General features: G+C 32.4%; 1 protein-coding gene across 3 annotated transcripts in view; it reads left to right on the top strand.

The window, feature by feature from the left end:
* Positions 1 to 21,844, top strand: part of LOC126751603 (elongation of very long chain fatty acids protein) — a 50,233-nt gene that overhangs the window by 4,692 nt on the left and 23,697 nt on the right. Inside the window, exon 1 of one of the 3 annotated variants that reach the window (XM_050462008.1) lies at positions 15,912 to 16,007. The exons of 1 other annotated variant lie outside the window; for it this stretch is intronic. The gene's annotated coding sequence lies outside the window, so the exon portion shown is untranslated. Of the gene's footprint in view, positions 1 to 15,911; positions 16,008 to 18,459; positions 18,570 to 21,844 lie in introns of those variants that run through there. One more of the 3 variants, XM_050462007.1, reaches the window with a different exon arrangement.

Below are 21,844 nucleotides of genomic sequence, written 5' to 3'. Positions count from 1 at the left end.
AGTGGTATTCTATTATTATTAGTGAAGAAATATTTGTGCTTACTGACTGAGTTTGGAAGATTGCACTGAGCTGCCCGCAAAGTTGACCAACTGCTGTAGAGCAAAGGTCATTGTACTGCGCTTAATTCTATTTTTAGTTGTCGCTCATTAATAGTTGCATTAGTTGTTGTTGTTGAATAATCAATGAGATACATTTTTGTTGCAATGACACATTTTATGCTAGTATAGTGCAAGATTGGCGGTTAGTCATACGAATATAGGATACAAATGTATTTATAGGTTAGGTGTGTTATTCAATTTCTTTTTTTAAGTATTCTAATATTATTTGTTTTTTTTTTCTGTTTACTAATTTTATTTATAAACAGGAAAAGAAATTTTATTTCTTTTTTTTTGTCTTCAGTAATTATAGTTCTATGGTTTTTGTACCATATTTCGCCAATTTTATTCAAGTTCATGTTTTATTACCCGTTTCAATTTTTCAGCAAATAATTTCCTGCAAGTACCAGTTATATAATTCGTCTACTGCTTATTTGGTAATTATAATCATGTTCTGCCATCATTTTTATTAAGCGCATTAGCCGCTCAGTTACCCGTAATGTACTAGGAGCGTGATTCTGATGGATCGCTATAGCGCAATATCATATACATAGCTGCTATGCAAACTGAACAATCAAAGTCTACCTAGTTATTGTATGGAAAAGTTTTTATTTGACAAATTATCTCCATGGAATTTGCCACGAGTTATTGTCTAAAGCAACGCTACAAGCTCCAAACAAATTGTTCAGATTGAGTCACTATAGCATATAACTGTCATCGGGCAAAATCAAGCTCTTTTATGGCAAACTTTTTTATTTGCAACCAAAGTTAACGTGTTTTCTTGTCTTTATGATGTAATTTTATTATTCACAATGGCAAATTAATATTTTTTGTTTGGAATTTAAACATTCACAATGGCAAATTAATATTATTTTGATTCAAAATTGCAAAAAAGTTATAAATTAATATTAAGCAAACATTATTTTATTCTTTATCATAAAATTAAAATTGTTGTTGCAACCGCAATGATTTCGGTTTAATTATGGCAATTTTAGCGCACAATTACAAATTGTTGTTTTTATTTAAATCACGTACGTGCAATTAAAATCTGCTGCTGGGAGAGTCAATATTACACGAAGAAATTCTTTCATCAGAGTTTGCTCATTTTCTTCTTTTATCACCGTTGCAATCGAAATTTTACGGTTTTTAGGCTTAACGGTCGTTTAATGTAAACATTTTATTCATATCTATGTACATATGTATGTATGTATACTTGAAGATTCAAGTGTGCTGAAAGATTAAAAATTTATGTACATATGTACATTTGTATATTTTTTTTAAGTACATATGTATGTATGTATACATACATACATATATGTATATTATGCATTGGAATGCAAATCTCTTGTTGTTTTTGCACGTGCAAATTGCCTTTATGTTTTGCATACGAGTGCAATATTTTACAACAAGTAAAAGTTGAATTGTTTAAAAAAGAAAGATAAACAGAAATAAGTGCAGCTTGACGGATCTTGAGAAATGATTTGGGCTTGCATCCGTATAAAACTGTTCTCACTCAAGAACTGAAGTCATTGGACGACTGTGAACGTGCGGTGCGATAAATAAATGAAACTGAAATTCCACAAATTATTCTTGAACATTACATTCATCTCATTGATCCGTACATCTTGCGAAAAAATCGTAAGAGACCATTTTGTGGAGCATTCAATTTCTTTCAAAACCTATGAAACGAGATGTTTTTCTATTAGCTGGAAGCGAGATATGATCTTTTTTATCTGATAATAAAAAAATGTGAACTGTTATCTAGAAACCTCCCTAATATAGTACATCGACAGTTTGGATCGAAATCAAGTTCTTGTATGGAAAAGCTTTTTATTTGACATGACATTATCTGTTTACCAAAGTGTTCTCTCAAAGTGGCGCCGTGTTGAAACCAAATGTCGCCGAGGTCACGAGCTTCGATTTTAATCATCAAATAGACGAATATCATGGTGTGATAACGGTCGCTATTCACGGTTGCGTTTTCACCGGCATCAGTTTTGAAGAAATATGGACCGATAATTCCACCGGTTTTTTTTCTTTTTGCAATGGGATCTCTTGAATATTTACAGGTTGCTCGCATTTGGGACGAGCGACAATTTGCTAGTTTACAGCCTCATCGCTGAACATGACAGCTTGACATGACTCCCGCGTGATCTGTCAGGAAATGCTTGTTGAAAAAAGTACCCATGTATTAACAATTATTCGAAACCATTTGCCTTTTAGAGCTGAATTATGTAGATTATTGCCATAATTTAAATATTTTTAATCTCTCTCTCTCATATCTTGAGTATAAATTTCTTACAAAAGTTGCTGAGCATCTTCGGCATGACTTGTAACTTTTTATATGTATAAACAATTCATTATAATTTATAATATATGAATATGGTTAAAAAAAGAACTGGTTTCACTTAAATTAATATCGCTCGATTTTTATTTAATATTGATTTTATGTGTATGCTTTCCATGGAAACACGCACCTGCGACATCTTCTACGATCTTTGCTGTCAGCTTAAATTCTATTCGCCTTAACTGTATCTCGTCTCGAGCTTGTGTGGACAAACCGTTTACCTTCGCAGTGCGTGACTATTTGTCCAAGACATTAACTGTTTCACATGTGTATATATTGTGTTTGTATTTATGTTTTGTCATCGATAAACTGGCGATCGGGTTCAAGGTCCAACAGCAACTATGCGCCTCCATACTATTAGCACCAGCCGAATTATCACCAACAACATTCGTTGTTATCTTCATTATTTACGTGAGCTTGACGTTGACGCTGACAATGACTAATCACAAAAGTAACCGTTAAAAGCAGCAACGCATGCGTAATGTAAGATAAAAAAACAGGATTGCAACGCTTGCAAAGCCCTCGACGCCACCAACAACAAGACCATGAACAACAGCGACAACATTCTCTCAACCAATGCTGCTGCGGCTTGGTAATTCCCACTTGTCGCCTTGACATCCCAGCGTATGCCGAATTCCATATGTACATATATACACACACACCTGCTTGACGAGCATCAATTAAAGCGAAGAAAATTGTGAAGAAAACCAAGTTGGCTTCAGGCAACAAGTGGCACATTGAAAGGCCGCATGTTTTCTTGAGGTTATTAGTTAACATTGTATGTGTGAGTGTGTGCGTGTGCGCGTCTTATGTAGCGCTCACTTTCTTCGGCAGCAGCAGCTTTACAATATCAGGCGACAATAAACAGAATAAAAAAAGAGAAATCTGAACAAAAATCGCACGTGTGTGCCAACAACAACAACAAAACTTTGTATATAGCCCTTTATGTGATTTTTTGGTGTGACTGCCGCGCGTCGAAGCGCCTAATTAATTCCGCATACCCTTTGGGACTCACATGTTTACTCACCTACTCGCTCACTCACCGGCTGTCGGGCCCACTAGCTGTCGCTTGAATGTTTGAACTTCATTGCTACATACTTACATACATATGTACATATTTGTACTTATTTATATTCATGTGTATATCTGTATGTATCTGATATTTGCAATAACTTGTTAGCCATATTCAAGCCCTTTCTTTTGCTCGTTCGACACCAGAAAGCGCCTCCTCAGCCGTTACTCTCACCAAATTCACTCTCGCTGCGATCAATTGGCAGGCGAGTGCGTGTTTTGGATCGTCAGTAATTGGCCCGAAATGGTCGAGCGTGTGTGTCGACCAAATAGCAGGCACTTCCTTGGCGTTTATGTGCATGTGTGTGTGTTCAAATGCGTGTGCTTGGGTCAACAAATACTTCACGTCTGCTTCGCCGCATATTTGTATACTTATTTTTACGGCAAAACTCACTCCACCTAAAATATTTAATATAATTATTTTCTTCAATAAACTAACAAAAAATATATGTATGTGTACATAAATATGTATGTATGTATGAGACGGTTATTAGCTGTGCGTGCGTGTGTTGAAAACCTGCTAAAATTCGCCTTTGTATGCCCAAAAAATCAATAATAATTCCATAATTGTAGTTAAATCGAAATGAATTTCTTGCTACACTTTGATTGCGTTCATTTATTGTTGCCAACGCGCAGCAAACATTCATTCACAACTGCATAACTATAAATATATAGCATGTACATATGTATGTATATAGCACACCGCACCCGCCCCCTTGCCGCCAACGCATAGTCAATTTCACGATCAGCCGATTTTTCGTTCACTTACCTTTATTCATGTGCGTGTATGTATGTTTGTGTGCTATATAACGCAGCAAATATTTACAGTTAAGAAAATGTTTGTTGGTCGCTGTGTCGTCGTCGTTCGTTGCTTTTTTTCACGCTGTGCTCACTTCAAAGCTCTACAACAGCGACATGCAACCAAACTAACCGAAAGCCAAAGTGTTGACCGCCTGCGCGCCCAATCAACCGACTGACCAACTCGCTCAGCCCATTGTCACTATTTACCCAAAAATCAATGGTATGGAATTTCGATAATTTCTTTTTGTTTTGTTGGTTTACACACGCGAACATTTTAAGCGTCCACTCTTTGAAAGCAAAGTTATGTTGATTTTGTGTTGTTGTTGTTGTGTTTTTTTATTGGCGTTTACTTCCTCTTTGCACTAGTTATTCTCTATACTTTTTCAAAATTTTTAATTTATATTTTTAAATTTATTTTTTTTAATAATTTTTTAAATTTATTTTAATCATTCAGAATTTCTTGTTTTTATTTTAGTTTGTATTATTTGTAATATTTTTACTTTTTTTTAATTTTATTTTTTTTTTTTTTAATTTTATTTTTTTTTTTAATTTTATTTATAAATTTTCTATGTTAATTTATTCTATACATGTTTTGTTTTTTATATATTTATTTTTATTATTTATAATTTTTTATGCTAATTTTTAAATTTCTTACTTTTTCAATTATATTCTGTACTATACTTTTTGTTTTTATTGTCTTTTAATTTATTTTTATTTTAATTTTTTTTTTCCAAGCCGAAGGCCTTGGCAGCCAGTGCTTTAGTTGTTAAGTGGAATAATTATTTATAATTATTACTCTTGTAAATAAATAAATAAAATAAAAAATATTTTTTTTTAGTATTTCTAATATTTTTATTTTGTTTTTTTTTTTACTTTTCTTTATAGTTTTTTATTTATAAATTTTGTATATTAATTTTTTTTAATTTTATTTTTCAATTATATTCTGTTTCATAATTTTTTCTGTTATTCATATACATATACATATATTTTTATTAAGTATACTTTTATTATTTATAATTTCTTTATGTTAATCTTTAAATTGTTTACTTTATTTAATTATACTCCGTTATATACCTAGTTTATTTTTATTTTTTATACTTTTTATTCATATTTTTTAAATTGATTTTTATTATTTCTAATTTTTGTATGTTAAACATTTTTTATATTTATAATTCTATGAACCCTTTCACAACCAATGCGTTTACCATAATTCAATTATCACTTACACATATTTAATGTTCATACACACATACAGTATTAATTATTTAAATGGTTATTAATAAACTTTTCTGCTATTTTTGGCAGCGCTTATATTCGTAATAATTTCTTTTCCTGATTTTATTGCCATGACTCATAATATTTTGTGGGAATATTTACAATAATATATATCTTCACTGATAAGAGGGGAACTACTTCATTGATAGTATGTGATAATGATTATGCTTTTTCAAGCTCAGTAAAATCCAACAAATACTACTGTTTCCTTTAATCGTCGACTTTTGAAGCATTTTTAACGAAAATTTAGTACCCAGTAACAATACTGTCGAAATGAAGTGAAAATCTTATATTAAGAATAAAAAAAACTTTCTAATACCTAAGCAAGAAATGTATAGACATTTAAAAAAATTGTATACTTTTTTCTGTCTAAGGAATTATATACATATATTATGGAAAAATTATAAGTTTTGACAAAAGTCAGCAAACTCATTGAACAATTAGCATATTTCAAACCACATCAAGTCGTATTACTCAGTATAGTGATTGATGGAAATTTGATTTATGAAGCAATTAATTATTTTGTCATAAGTTCAATGAGTTGCTGACATTTGTATATTATTATAGTATTTTGATAAGATTTTTTTTTATAATCCCTTATCAGTTGTGATTGCAAGGCATGACTATTCATTCATTCAAATAATTTGAATTTTATTTGTTATTATATTTACTTATGAATTGGTTTTTCTTATCAGAAAAGTGACTCAAAAGTATTATAAATGACGTAGCAAGTAATTATAAATACCAATACAAGAGCAACTTTCAAAATATTGTACGTTATATATACATATATATTATACAAAAAATTGAAACCAATCAGGCTTGTAATTTTTTAATTAAAATTTTGATTAAAATTGTAACATTTTTTTGGATTGTTAAGTGATAAATAAATTCTTCAACCAAAAATCGGAAGGCATTAAAACTGGAATTTTAATTTTTAGTCTCAAAATTAGAAATAAAAAGTAAGGAAGGGCTAATTTCGGTGTAAAACGTCAACCAAAGGATCAGAATTTAGGGTAGTATATGGGAGTTGGGGTGGTATCGACCCGATTTTATATATTAACTATTATCATGCCACATACTAAAAAAATGTTCCTTGGGTTTGGGTTTTATTAAGGTACCTTACATACAATGACCAATCACATGGAGTAAAGTCAGACAGATGTTCGAAAATTCTGCTATTAGTTATTAGTTATATTGGGGCTATATCAAGTTTTCCTGCAATTTTGACTATTTTAGGCACAAAGACACATTGTTATGAGTAAAACACGCTCTGTTATTTTTATTGAGATAACTCAAATATTTGCCGATATATGCAGTATAAAGTCACCTGGAAGTTCGAAAATCTTTAGATTAGGTATACATATGAGGGTTCAGGGAAGTATTGTCCCGATTCAACTCATTACTGATACACAGAGATACTGTTGCCAGGAAAGGATTCTCTCCGAATATCAATTGTATATCCCATACTACATTGACCGATCTATTCGGTCAAAAGTCAACAATAGATACTGAAGTATACATTCCCATTATTTGGGGGTTGAACAGCAACTGAGCAATTTTTGGGCATAAAGTGGAATACTTTAATGGAATTAATAGTGCAAAATTTTATCCCATTACATTAATTAATACTTGATCTGTGAAAGAATCAAAAGGAATTTGAAATTGTGGAACATGTGTACCAAGTTACTTCAAGATATTGGGATTAGACATTTGAAAATTATTTTTAATTAAGATTTTCGATTTTACAAAAAAATGGTTTGCAGGCCTGTCAATAATTAATTATTTTTTTTAATTTTGTATAAATTCATAAAGACATTATTTTTCCCAAAATTTTAGTAAATTTTTCTAATTTTTTTATTAATTTTAATAATTCAGTATTTTTAAAATTTTTGTACACACACAATCGTGTATATTTATATATACATACATACATATGTATCTTAAAATATATATTATATTACAGAACAAAGTTTTTTATATTTTTCGGTAATTTTGTTAATTAGTTTTAATTGAATAGTACTTCTTTATTTTATAAAAAGAAATAATTGAAGTGAAAATAAATTTAAAAAAAATCTCTAAATTTCTAAATCTACTTTAACGTTAATTAATATTTTTTTAGTTTAATTAAACATTTTTAAATTTATTATATTCAATACTTGATATTTGTTGTTGCAGCTTCTTATGAACATATTATTAAGGAACAAACTTATTGTACATTGTATAAAATTTTACTAATTAATTGTTATTAAATTAAATTAATCCTTTTTTAATCTAAAATATGTATATATTTTGAAAATTTTACTGATTGTTATGCAATATAAATTAATTAATTAAGTAAATATAATTTTTAATTCATTATTTTTTTATTTTTTTACACTCAATATATTTTTTAAATAGTAATTAATAAAATATTGTTTAAATTTTTATTTAATTTAAATTTTAATTAATTATAATATATTAATTTTTTGTAACCATAATTTTTATTCAATAAATAATATTTTTGTTTTATATGGTTTATATTTTTTTCAATTCAAATACTAATTTTAAACTTAATGTTTCTAATTGTATACACACGCATGCATACATACATACATATGTATTGATGAATTATATATTTTGAAATTAACTCAATATGATTTTTTTATTTGTATTTTTTGTTTATTATCATAATTGGAACTCACTTGAAAATGCTGCATAATAATTTCGATACCTTGCACATCTTTACTATTTCAAAACTCTAATTTTCATAAACTAAAAATAACGCTTTGTCTTTCCTCTTATTTACTTTATGTACAATTTTTTGTTTATCCCACACAACAAAAAACATTGCCAAACAACATAACTCGAAACTTCTGCACCGGCATTGTTTTGAAATCTCTCATATCACACACAGCAAGAAAGCATCCATAATTCGTCGATATTATCCATGTCACACCGACACCGACACACACACACACAAAACATCTGCATACTTGCTGCACAATTATGGATTTGCGCAACACTAATCTGACAAAGGAAAGAAAAAGAAGAAGAAGCGAAAAAACCGAATTCGAAAAATCTAGACTTTTGCGATTTCCACACTTACGAATCACATAAAATTATGAAATCCCACTAAAAGGCCAAATTTCCGACACCGAATAGGTTGGCTAGTTAAATTTATTGGTTTTTTCGTAAATATACATACATATATATGACTCTGTGCGTGTGTGTGTGAAGCCAAAAACTAAATTGTATAAGAAATACATACACCTCTACACCGCTAATCTGTTCATTAGTGTTGAGGTTGTTGTTGTTGGAGATGTCTCGTTTGACTATCAGCAATTGGCAGCGCAGCCAACATTTCTGCTACATACATACAAACATATGCAAGTATTAGTTTAGTTCAAGCTCACCGGTGTTATTGTGATTGTTGCTGTTGTTGTTGTTGTTGTGCTGGTGTGTCGCATTGATGTTTCATTGGCGGCAACGATGTTTGCGCTAGAAATCGCTCAGCTATGTTAATTATAAAAACACACAATCAAGCATGCGCACCAGCACACATGCTTTTGCACATTGTTTGTGGCGGGTTTACAAGGTTCGTTTGTTGTTGTTGTTGCCCATTAATTTTTTTTTTCAGCGCTCCTTTGTTTGTTTATCAAGTTTTTGTATTCCTTTAAGTTTATGTTATTATTGTTCCTGTTGTTGTTGTTATTACTGTGGTTGTTGTTGTTTTAACTTTTTTTTGCCAGTCAGCTTATACATACATATATAATCTATTAAAAAGCCATTCATTCAAAAGTGTTCACACATTCAAATCTGTTCTCAATATATATTGTTGTTGTTGTTGTTGTTTAAAACCACCCTCTGAAAAAGCTGCGCAAATTCTACAAACACACACACACACATAAGCATCAAAATTTTGCTTCGAAATCGTGCTTGTGGCTTTTTTGCTTTCTTTCTTCATTCACAAGCACCGTCATGCAGGAATGTATGTGTGTGTGTGTGTATTTCATGAATCTCGCTTTCAATCTCGACTTATCCACTTAAACACTTGTAATTACATTGACGTTTTGACCCTTTTTGTTTAACAACAATCGTTGTCTTCACGCCCGCCAGCCTTTTTTGGACATCTTCGAGTGGCTGCGGTTGTGTGTTTGCTTGTGTGTGTATGTGCTTTTCTCTGCCGCTTCGCCTGTAATTCATCTGGCATCTTGACCGTGAAATATAATTTTACCAAAACGAACGTGTTTCTATTTTATGCGCATCATTTGTTTATTTACTATTTTTATTTTATTTTTTTTCTCTGCTTCTCTGTGTATTTTATTGTTTCTTGCCTGCAATGTTGTTGATTGCCCAATTTCTGCCACAGCGTTCATAAAAACTTAATTTCAATACATAAATTTTTGCATTGAAATTTGTACGTGAAATTTGGCGGTGACTTTGACCGCTTTTTGTGTTTCGAACATAATTTAGGATCATTATTTTCGTCTGTTGCAAATAAGACATCATCAATTACAACACACTTCAATGCATAACAAGCAATAATATGAGTATTTTTTTCGAAAATATATTCGAAATTAAAATTCTAACTGCAATGTCAATTAAAAATTGGAAATAATTTTTATTTACCTATAAAAAATGGTTTAAATTATAATTTATTTTTAAACAAAAAAAAATGTACATTATCTCTTTTACATACGTATTTTCGTGATAAAGATCTGTTTTGTTAGCATATACAAATTTTTACAGTAATCTTTACAAAATAATCTAACTTCTGCTTTCCATCAATATGTCTATGTATTATAAGTACCGTTCTTACTTTTATACAAAAAATATACTTTGGTCACAGTGGAAATTTTTATAGCAATTAGTATTAGGTTAGGTCGTTCCCACGACAGTCGGGTCTATGTAACCGGAACGGAGCCGGATTTTTATCCGACCAAGCACTGTCAAATCGGCAGATCTCTGTCGCTACAACAACAGGTTAGGCTAGGTAAAGAGGTCGATCTTAACAGGTTCTCACTTAATAGATCATAAGACCCTTACAGTGTGAAAAATCCTCTGAGCCTATCACAAATTTGTGGACGGCTCATGTCAGTTTAGGCCTTGTCTTCTTCTGGTTTGCCGAAAGTAAGGCTACTGAGAAGTTTTGGTCTTAGTCGGAAGAATAAACTGCCTGGATGTTTTTACCTCACTCTCCTTCATACATATTAAACACTAAATAGCCTTCTAAAAAATGTTTAGCCTTACCGCATGAATGCTTATTCTGTTCAGTTAGAACCATTCCGATTGCGGCAAGATAAACTTTGCTAGGATCAGTACAAGTACAGTAAATCTCATGCGTTGTATTGTAGACCAAAAAGACCTCGCAGTCGCACAGGACTAGGCGTCGACCAGAGCCACGCTCACGTGAATTCCTTTAGTTCAGTGAGAACGCCAATGAAGATGCAACTTGGACCCATTTCGAATTGATCGGGACTAGCCCATCGGTTTTGCAGTCTATCACAGCAGTTGCCAGCCAAAACACTATGTCCAGCCACCCAAACGAGTCATGGTGAGGATAGACATTCCTTGACTGGCTTTGAGAGCACGCTACTGTCGGAGTGAATGCACAAATCTCTTGCACTTTGTAATAGTACTGTTTCAACACGTTAAAAGCAGCCACTTATGCCTGAAAAACACTATAGTTGTCCGGCAGAATAAAGCTAAGATTCACGGAGAGCTCCTTTTAAAAAAACTCATTTCTTCCCATATAGATATCTATCGTCAGGTTATGGGCAGAGTAAAAGCCGGCACCAGTGGCCTCTGCGATACAGTGATTCAAGAGTTTCGGAATGAAATTGAAGAAGGAGAAAATTTCGGTGTTCCCTGAGCTTTAGATCACACTTCGCAACAATACACCTACCGGCAATGTACACGGGTGATACATTTAAAATGATATTAATTGCAATTGTTGGTGTAGTCCGCAGTGCATCGAAGGTGCCATTGAGAGCCTTGGAGACGTTCAAGCTTCTTAGCAAGTGTAGTCTTTTCGAGCGTCCTCCACCAGACGAATGCACCGAGAATATATTTTTCTTGACGACGGTTTCGTGGAGCCAAAAGATCACCTTTGATAAGATACCTTTTCTCTATAGCTTTTACAGTCAACCGATTCCCTTACTCTCTCTTCAATATTTCGATTGATCAAAATTTTGCATTCTCTTCGTCTCGAGTTCTGGGTTTTTTAATGATAATTCGGCACAGATGCAAAAGCGTTGCAACTATTTATAAAAATTATATAAATCTGACCAAACCATCGATTAAATTCAAAAATACTTAGATCTGAACTTCCATAACTCGATGTGCTCTACAATTCGAATCTCTTGAATTGGCAATAAAAGTCAAATTTCATATAAATTTCGTTCCATAACTCGGAAGTTTTTTTGGTTTCAGTTAGCGAAGTCCAACTATGTATTATTTAAATAACTATAGTTATTCAGAAAGTTATACTTTTTTAACGATATGTTATGTTGATTAATATAAAAATGGTAAAAATTGTTTGCTGTTGTCTAATGATTCACCTTTCTTTCTAGTTAAAAGAAAAATATATTTTTTGAAAATTTGATGTCTTCGTTTGATTTTGTTTACTTAAAGCCATTGACTGGTAACAAAGAGGTGTCAAATTTCTACATATTTGCTTTCTAAGAATATGCTCTAAATTTCAACAAGGTGTTTACACAAATATATATGTTGTATATATGTATGTGTACATATGCATATGGGAATCTGTGCTGGCCATAATCTAACATACTATACAAGCCATGTTCAACTTATGAATCCCCTTTTCTGTTGTTGGTGTTTCAAAACCACTTATGATTATTATAAATCTGCTGAGAATTAAAGGCATAAGATAAAGCTGAATGAAATTCAAACATGAGCACAGTTTATTTATATGTCTCTTTGTTGCCCTAAAGTGCGATAACTAGTTCATTTGTTCAATTTCTAAGGGCTATTTGTCAGAAACGAATTATGGGTATGTAAAAATAAAGCTAGAGGAAACGGTAATCGTTCAAATTAGAATCATTTAAAGAGCGACATATGTACATTTGAATTGGATTGAAGAACATCATTTTCTCGTTAGGAGAAATATGTATAGCTTTTTTGGGCAGAATTCGTTTTATTTGTTTTTATTCAAAATAGTTCCCTTCAAGGTTGATACACTGATTATAGTAACCCTCTAACTTTTCGAAACCATTTTGGTAGTACAAATTATTCCTTGGCTCAAAATAGGCCACAGTTTCGGCGATTACCTCTTCAGTCGACGAAAATTTCTTCATAGCGAGCATACTTTTGAGATCTGAGAACCGGTAATAGAGGGGGTCCAAATCTGGAGACCACCATATATGCGGAGGGAATTGGAAGCCAAATTTATGGATTTTTATCATCGTTTTAACTGTCGGAGCAATAGTTGCTGTTGGTGGTCCTTCTTTCTTCAAGGTAGTCAATAATTATTCCATGCGCATCCAAAAATACAGGTGCCATAACCTTGCCTTTGTCCCAAGATCGATCACAAGAGTACCAGTGACCACTTTGCCCTCATTAAGGCTAGCCTGACCCAAGATGTGGGGCTTTGAACAGACTATTGTCCTATTGGCGTCCATGTTGTAAGGCTGGTAATCTTACCAGACGTCATCTGCAGAAGCTGTATGGAAGAAGATGAGGTGGAAATAACTCAACACTCCCTTCTTGATTGTTCCGCGTTTGGGATGTCATGACTTAAACACTTGGAAGCGCATAACTCCAGACATCCCACCGAACTGGCGGGAATGGAAATTAAACACCTGTGCAAATTTTTATTTGGTATTAAGCGTTTTGCTTCGTTCGAACACAGGAGTTCTTCTTTTCTATGGCTTCACAAAGGACTGCAATAGCAGTCCACGTGCGATCTCTCTAGATCAGCCATCTAACCTAACCTTCCAGCCGACCTTAACTCTTTTCCACGCTTTGGAGCGTGCTCATCGTGTGCTGCAGTCCACTAGCATGACTGTCGATTGGTCTTCGGGTTGAAATGATGCAGTCATTTTTCATCCATTGTCACATATCGACGCAAATACTCGGGTTTATTTGTTATGTGTCTCCAATATTTCTAGAGTTATCGAAATCAAATGCGAAGTCAAATTGCTCTTCCCTCTCCATTAAATATAACTTAAGGCGAACACTTTGGTTTTAAAACAAAACTTTTTTGTCTAGTTTTATGATCCAAAAAGCTCGCTTTCATAACATTTAAACAAGAACCGACAACCGCCAGTTCACAAACCACTTTTATGCAGAAAACCTGCCGCATTGGAAGCTGACGTCTAATTTCGTACAAAAACAAATTCGCAGTGATCTTTTAGCAATGGTACGCAAATTCAGCAGAGCGTGTTCGATTGAGCAGCCACTAATGTAATGCATACATACATATTTATATAGTATACAGTTATATTCGCAAAGTACAAAGTCCAATGGAACTATTTTTGCCACCACAATTGCTTTTATTGTATTTATTGTAATGCTTGCAATTTTACGCTGTCACTCTTACGGCCGTTTGCCCCTGTTGCTACTGTGGTTGCGGCATAACATTTCTCTAGCCGACGCTGAGGCATTGCGGCTCGTGAGTTCGCAGCGCAAAGCCGGCCGTTGGGTGAGCTTAGTTTCAATTGTTACGTTGATTGCTTGATTTCTTGGCATTTCTTTGGCTATTTGCTCTCTATTAGCTCGCCGTTTGTAGCTTTGAAGTGTCTACTCATTGACGCGCTGCGGCGAGCTGCGTTAGTTCGTTGGCTGCGCGTTTGTATTGTCGGCATTTTTGTGCCACTTTTATTCGCTCTGCGCGTGGTGTTACTTACTATTTTGCGTTTCGCTGAGTTGGTGATTGACTTACGCGCGCCAGCACACACAAACACGAATACATATGTATGTATATATAAGTAAATATAGGCAGCAGAAGACTAGAAAGTGCAGCCAACTCTGCCATACACACACACACACACACATAGATATACTGTTTACCACTACATATGTAGCGTGTGTAATGCCGATGAAATGCAAATTTGCTTTGCTTCCTATTTCCGCCTTTGCAGACGCTTGGCTTCAGCAGTTGACAGTTTGGTGCTCCTCAGCGCGGCGTTGGCCGACGCGCATGCGCAATTCATTTGCATACATTGCTTTATTGTAATTCATATAGAAGCTCAGTCTGTCAGCGCTTATAACGGTAACGCAGCTTTTCGTAATATCCAGTGACCGACAATGCACGTAGCCAAGCTCAGTCAGTCAGCCAGCCAAATAAAGGGAGCCAGGTCGGTCGATCGGTCGTTTGGTCTCGCGCCATAAAGCTACGCAATGAAAAATTTTGCTCGCGCAATACTTTTCGTGGCTTGCCGCTACTGCGCGCCACCAACACAGTCAATCACACAGCTATAGTAGCTCGACTAATCGTCTTTCATTCTCCGCATACCAAAGCGAACAGGTTGTTGAGAAGGTTCGAGTCGTTTTGATTTCTTTATGTATATCATTTATTAATATTTCAATTCGGGGTTGTTGCTGCTGAACGCTGTTGCTAATAATGACAGCAACAACACCAGCACGCACCAAAGAAAGCGAAAGCGGGTCAGCGCGCTTGTCTTATGTACCTGATAAAGCTGCACTGATAGCGAGTAAACAGCTTTGCGCTCGCCTCTAGCTCATTAAACCAACTCTTGCTCTCCAAATTCCTGACTGTTTTTTATTACTTCTTTGTTTGTATATTTACTTCGCGCTCGTCAAGCTCGCTCTGGACCAGCTCTGGAGCGTGTGCCACTTTCTGCGCGATGGCCACGGCTCAAATGTTACATCAGCGTTGCCATTAACTCCAGTTTTGCAGTGGCTTTCTGTCCGTCGCAAGACGCCGCGGCCATGTCGCACCGTCACACCTGTTGTGCCTACAAACGTACTATACGTCTTGAACGACTCGCCCGAATGTTACTTATTAGTCAGCAGCGATTCTTAGCATTCATCACCGATGTGTGTTCGTGTGTGTGTGGACAGTTAGCTGGCCCCCAGCTAGGCAGACCACCGTCATCGTCTATTGCTCGCGCCACCAGCCATTGTGCCACCATAGTAGGCGTCATCTGTATTCTTTTTGATTACTATCAGCATTTTTGTTGTTTGTGTGTGTTTTGTCATTTCTTTCTCGTTTCTCGATTCGCTTTCGCTGTCATTTACACTCGCCCATACGTACAGATACATACATACATACTTACATATATTCGCAAAATGAAATCTCAACTGACTTTTGTTTACATTGTGGCCATCACTCGGCGCCGCAGTCTCTTTGCAATCGCTTTCGGGCGCGGACCTCGTCATCGCATTTCGTCGCCATTCGGTGCATTCCTTCGCAAAGCACACGCGCTGCAGTACGCCTTCTCAAGTATTTCTGGTATTTGGGGCAATTGCATTTATATCAACTATTGTTGTTGTTGTTGTTATTACGCATTTGTTTTTGTATTTGTTGTTATATTTGTTACGTGTTTCTAGTTGTTGTATTTGTTACGGGTTTATTGTTGTTTTTATTACGCGGTTTTTTGTTGTATTTGTTAAGCGTTTGTTGCTGTTTTTCTATGCGTGCATAGTTGTTGTTATTACGCATAAATTGTTGTTGCTGCCGCCATCACTGGCATTCATCTCGGTAAAATTGCTTGCATTTACATGCACCGACATGCATACACAGCACTTTGGCATTACTCACTTCGGCATTCGCACAATCGTCGTGGATTGTCATTACTTATCAGTGACTTGCTATAAATATATGTACATACCGACATACATATGTATGTACATATAATTTTATATTTCTTGTGCTTTACTGTGTTAATAGCGAGTGACAATGCAATCATCGCTTATATGCAATGCAGCGATTTGTGGGCGAAAATGTGTTTGTGTGTTGATATGCATTTGTATGACTCATATTATCAATAATTCGGTCGGCATTGCGGTTATTGCCATTTTCGCCAATTTTATCGCTTCTTATCAGTCAGTTTTGTTTCCTTTTTTTGTTGTTCCGCTCCATGTTTATCACTCGCTGTAATCGCGACATTTTTGGAGCGCCATTATTGTTCGCTATACAGTTTTAAAAAAGCTTACAAGTAATTCATCACTTCTTGGATTTGTATAAATTATATTATTTTGTGCACAGCTGTGTTTTGCTTAATTGAAAAATTGGGGAAAATTTGCTAATTGGATAAAATAATCGTAATTATGATGAATATACAATTTTAAGAACAAAAGCTCAAGTATATATAATTAATCAGAATCAATTTTAGGGATTGCACTAATTTTTTTAATTCATTTTTTAATATATTTTTTTTTTTATTTCTTACAAATATCTTTTTAAATTTTGTTTTTATTTTTTTTTATTTTGTTTTTATTTTTTTTTACATTTTTGAAATATTTCGTTTTTAATAATTACTTCTGTATTATTTTTTTTAATAGCAATTTATTTAATATATATTTTTTTTGTAACATTTTTTATTGCTAATATTTTTTACCTATTTTTGTTAATTAAATTTTTTTTTAATATGCGGTTTTTCATTATGTTTTGTTAAAAGGATGCAAGACCGAAATACATGTTATAAAAATTTTTAAAATGACCAATAATTAAAAATACAAAAGTAAGTGTAATAAATAACAGCAAACGATAATACTTTTATTGTTTTTGATAGTTTGTGAAAATATATACATATTTTTAAAATTTTTAATACGTTTTAATTATTTTTTTAAATTTTTTTAAATATTTTTTTTACTGAATATTTGGCTTTTGTTAATTAATTTTTTGTTTTAATATTTTTCTAATAATTACTTCTTATTATTTTCTTTAATTATTACTTCTTTATTATTATTTTTAATAATCAATTTTTATGTAATATACTTTTATATATATTTTTTCAATATTTTTTGATTTTAACATTTATCACTAATTTTTGTTAATTTTTTTTTGGACATTACTTTTTTCAACCTTATTTTGGTTTTCTTTTTTTTTATTATTGTTTTGTTTTAAATTTTTTTTTTTATAATTAGGATTTTTAAGTTTTTTATAACTACTTTTTATTTAATTTTTGTAATATTTTTTGTTGTTTAATACTTTTTTATGTTGTATTTTTGAGTGTTTTAAGTTTTGTTAATAAATTTTTTGTTTTATGTTTTTTAAATATTTAGTTTTTTATTTTTTTTATTATTTTTTAATAACTATTTTTTATATATTTTTTGTTATATTTTTTATTGTTAAATAATTGCTTTCTACTTATTTTTAGTACATTTTCATATCTTTTTGCAATTTCAACCTTGACCTTATGCATAAAATATAACCTCAAACAACTACTCTCCTTTTGTGCTCTCCGTTTATCAAAACAATGACCTTTGGAATTGGGAACGCCGCCACATATTAGATAACAACATTTTTATCGTCTGCGATATGCAAAGTTTTCACACACAAACACACACAAGCAAGCGTTCTCTCAACTACAGACACATTCTTTTGTATCAGCAACAACCTGATGATCAAGAGCAAACACTAGCATCCATTTCCATTTCGCCTTATATGGCCCATTAAATCATATCATCTGACAAGTGACTGACTGACTAATAGAGCGACCAGCGGCGGAGAGCGTACGCCACACACGCACGCATGCTCCCACACACCCGCTTAGCGCTTAACTGGTTCAATAGCTCACGTTCCACAAAGCCATACTGCGCCAACGACGACGTGTGCAGCGTTGTTCACCGCATCAGCGTCGGCGCCATTTGACTAACTCTATCGAACTCACCGTTTCGACTACGCTTTCGCATGCTACTCTTTTATTGTGCTTCGCGGTCTATTCAAAATTCAGTCTGCAAGTTACCGTCTTGTGCTTTGGACGCGCGCCTCGTCTTCGCTTACTACAAATAACGCTGAAATCGCAACTTTACCTCGAAGAAAAGTGGCGCGTTTGTTATCTTTGCTGTCGTAAGTGTCGTCATCGGTTTTTTGTTTGTTGTTGTTACTATTGCTCTACCCGCGCGCTACGCACTCCGCATTTTCATCGCTCAGTTTAGTCACCGGCCAACATTTAGTTTGGTTTGATTTGGTTTAGTTTAATTTTGTGCCAACTGACTTGCTGGAGTGGGACGTGAGTGTCTGTGCGGTGTTGTTGTGTGTGGCATAGCAGCGCGTTGCGTGGCTCGCGTAATTATTGTGCAACAGTGTAGCGGCGGCGGCGGCGGCGACGGCGCTGCCACTAAACACCTGACACGCTTGAAATCATAAGCAGCAGACAAATATTTACGAGTGCAGAAGTTGGTTACGTTACAACGCGCGTAACGTGTTTTCCTTACTCACATGCGCGCTGTACAATGTGTGTGTGTGTGCGTGTTGCTTTACCCGGTGACTTACTGCAGATTCGCTGTGTAGTGTATATGTGTAGATGCGGTATTAAATAAATAAGAAAATATCTGAAATTTCTTGCTGAAGTCTCCTGTATTGTGTTCACTAAATATTTATATATGGTTGTCGAGTAGTTTGTTTATTTACTTGGAGGTGATTCTGAAAATATGTGACATAATTGTGTTTTTTGTGAAGCTGTGTGTTCATTGCACTAGAGTTGTGATTTCGCTTTTACTAAAAGAAAAATATTTACTAAAAGGAAAAAAATAGTTGCCTGAGACGCATATTAGTACTAAAAACTACAGTAATGTTTGACTTTGAAAATTTTTAAGGTTAAAACTGAGGTCAACACAAGTTCAAAGTGCATGTAACTTCACTTATTTCGGGATATTGCATTGTAAATACATATATATGCATATACATATGTATATTTACTTTGAGCATTCTTCTCTCTTTTGTATGCATTGTCCTGTATTGATCTGAAGTTACTCATACGACACGTTGACCGTTTTTTTTCCTTTTTATCAATTAATTGGGAAATATAAATTTTTAAATAAACAATAAATAATTAAAATTAAAACAATATACATATATAAAAATTAAAATATTGACATTGGAAAAATATAAAAAATGTATTGCAACAAATTATGTTTTTTTAGTTTTTATCAGTTAATTGGAAAATATACATTTTTTAGATAAACAATAAATAATTAAAATTTTAAATATATATGCATATACATATAAATAAATAAAATAAATATACAAAAATTAAAAAAAAAATGTTATATATACATATATTATTAAAATATTTTGTAAGGAAAGTAGTTTTGTGTGAAAAAAGTGTGTATGTATTTATCACTTAATTAGAAAATATAAATTTTTTAAATAATAAAAAATTTAAATAATATATGAAGAAATAATGTTACTGAGAAAATATAAAAAAGATAATACATATTTTTTAGTTCTCATCAATTGGAAAAAGCCTTTTTTGTGTGAAAAAACTGAAAAAGTTTATTGCAACTAATTATGTTTTATTGTTTTTATCAGTTATTTGGGAATATAAATAAAAAAAAAATTAAATAAAAAATATATGTATATAAACAAAAAATTAAAACAAATTAAAACAAATAAAAAAAAATATATATGTAATAAATAAATAATTATATTGAAAAAATTTAAATAATTATAATAAATAATTTTCTTGGTGTCTATCAATTAATTGGGGGAATCAATTTGTGTGTGAAATAATTAAAAAATAATAATTGCGGCAAATTATTAACGTTTTTGGTTTCTATCACTTAATTAAAATATATATTAATAAAAAAATAAAAGATATATTTATGAGTTCATTTAAATTAATATTCAAATACAAATAAAAAATATATATAAATAATTATATTGAACAAAAATACAAATTTACAATAAACATTTTTAGTGTTGAGTTTAGCAATTGTGTGTGTGAAAAAATTAACAAAAAAACAGCAAATTATTTATATTTTTCCAGTTTTTAACAGTTGTACAATTATTTAAAATATAAAGTATTATTATAAAAAACTTAAATGAATAACGTTAATGAAAAAATAATAAAATAAATAAATATATATATAAAATAAAAAATATTTGGTGTTTTAGTTTTCACGATACATACTTTTGTGTTTTGGAAAAGTTTAAATCGTAAGAGGTAAAAAAAATAATAAATAACTGTTTATTAAGTTTTTTAATACACTTTATTATCGGTTATATAATTTTTTTATTTAATAAAAATAATAATAATAAAAAAATTAAATGAATAACGATAATGAAAAATAAAATTATTTCTTATTTTATTATTATTTTTTTCATTATCGTTATTCATTTAATTTTCATCAAACATTTTTTTTTGCATTTTGGAAAAGCTTAAATAGCAAAAAGTAAAAAAAAAAATAATAAATAACTGTTTATTTTTATTTTTTTGTTCTGATCATACAAGTTTCTATGGAAAGTTATTATTATTGTCAAACTGTTACTATAACGGATATATGTTAATAAATGGTTTGAATGACAACTTGGCCGCCTTCCTTCCGAACACCGACGTATTATAATGGGTTGTCAAAAAAGTCTTCCGGTATTTTTATTGATTTTTTTATTGAAATTGAAATGAATTTTTGATGACTCATGCCCAGCTCTTGACCGATGCTACGGCTGCTACTATGCCGGTCTCTTTCGACCAATTCAGCGATTTTATCGCAATTTTCGACGACAGACCTTCCGGAGCGTAGCGCATCTTCGACCACCTCTACACCAGCACGAAAACGTTGAAACCATCGTTGTGCGGTGGAAATGGAAACTGTATCGGGTCCATAAACTGCACAAATTTTATTGGCGGCTTGAGATGCATTTTTGCCTTTATCGTAGTAACTGTAAAATATGCCGTATTTTCTCTTTATTTTGCTCCATGTTTGCGACGCTATAACTCACGAACGACAATCAATCAAACACGTGTTAGCGCGTGAAATGAGCTTTCCAGAAAGGTATAGCATGACCCGATGCGACGAATAAAACTAAAACTACGCGCTTTCAGCGCCTACCTAGCGAAAATACCGCAAGACTTTTTTGACAACCTATTATATTATACATACATACATATATTGTATAAATTTAATATATTAAATATATCCAGCGAAGATTTGCTTTTCAAACTACTGATTAAAAAGATATTAGATACAAAAAACTGCTAAAAAATAATAAATAAGATATAATATTAAAATAAAAAAATTGAAAAAAATACCAATTTATTCATATAAAAGGCAATAACCAAAAATAATACAATAACTGGTTACTACAGTAGTAGTAGGCTGCAAAGACGCTGCCTAAAGAAA

This window comes from Bactrocera neohumeralis, chromosome 2 (assembly GCF_024586455.1).
Source record: "Bactrocera neohumeralis isolate Rockhampton chromosome 2, APGP_CSIRO_Bneo_wtdbg2-racon-allhic-juicebox.fasta_v2, whole genome shotgun sequence".
NCBI lineage: Eukaryota > Metazoa > Arthropoda > Insecta > Diptera > Tephritidae > Bactrocera > Bactrocera neohumeralis.
This window is presented reverse-complemented; position numbering and strand designations above follow the sequence as displayed.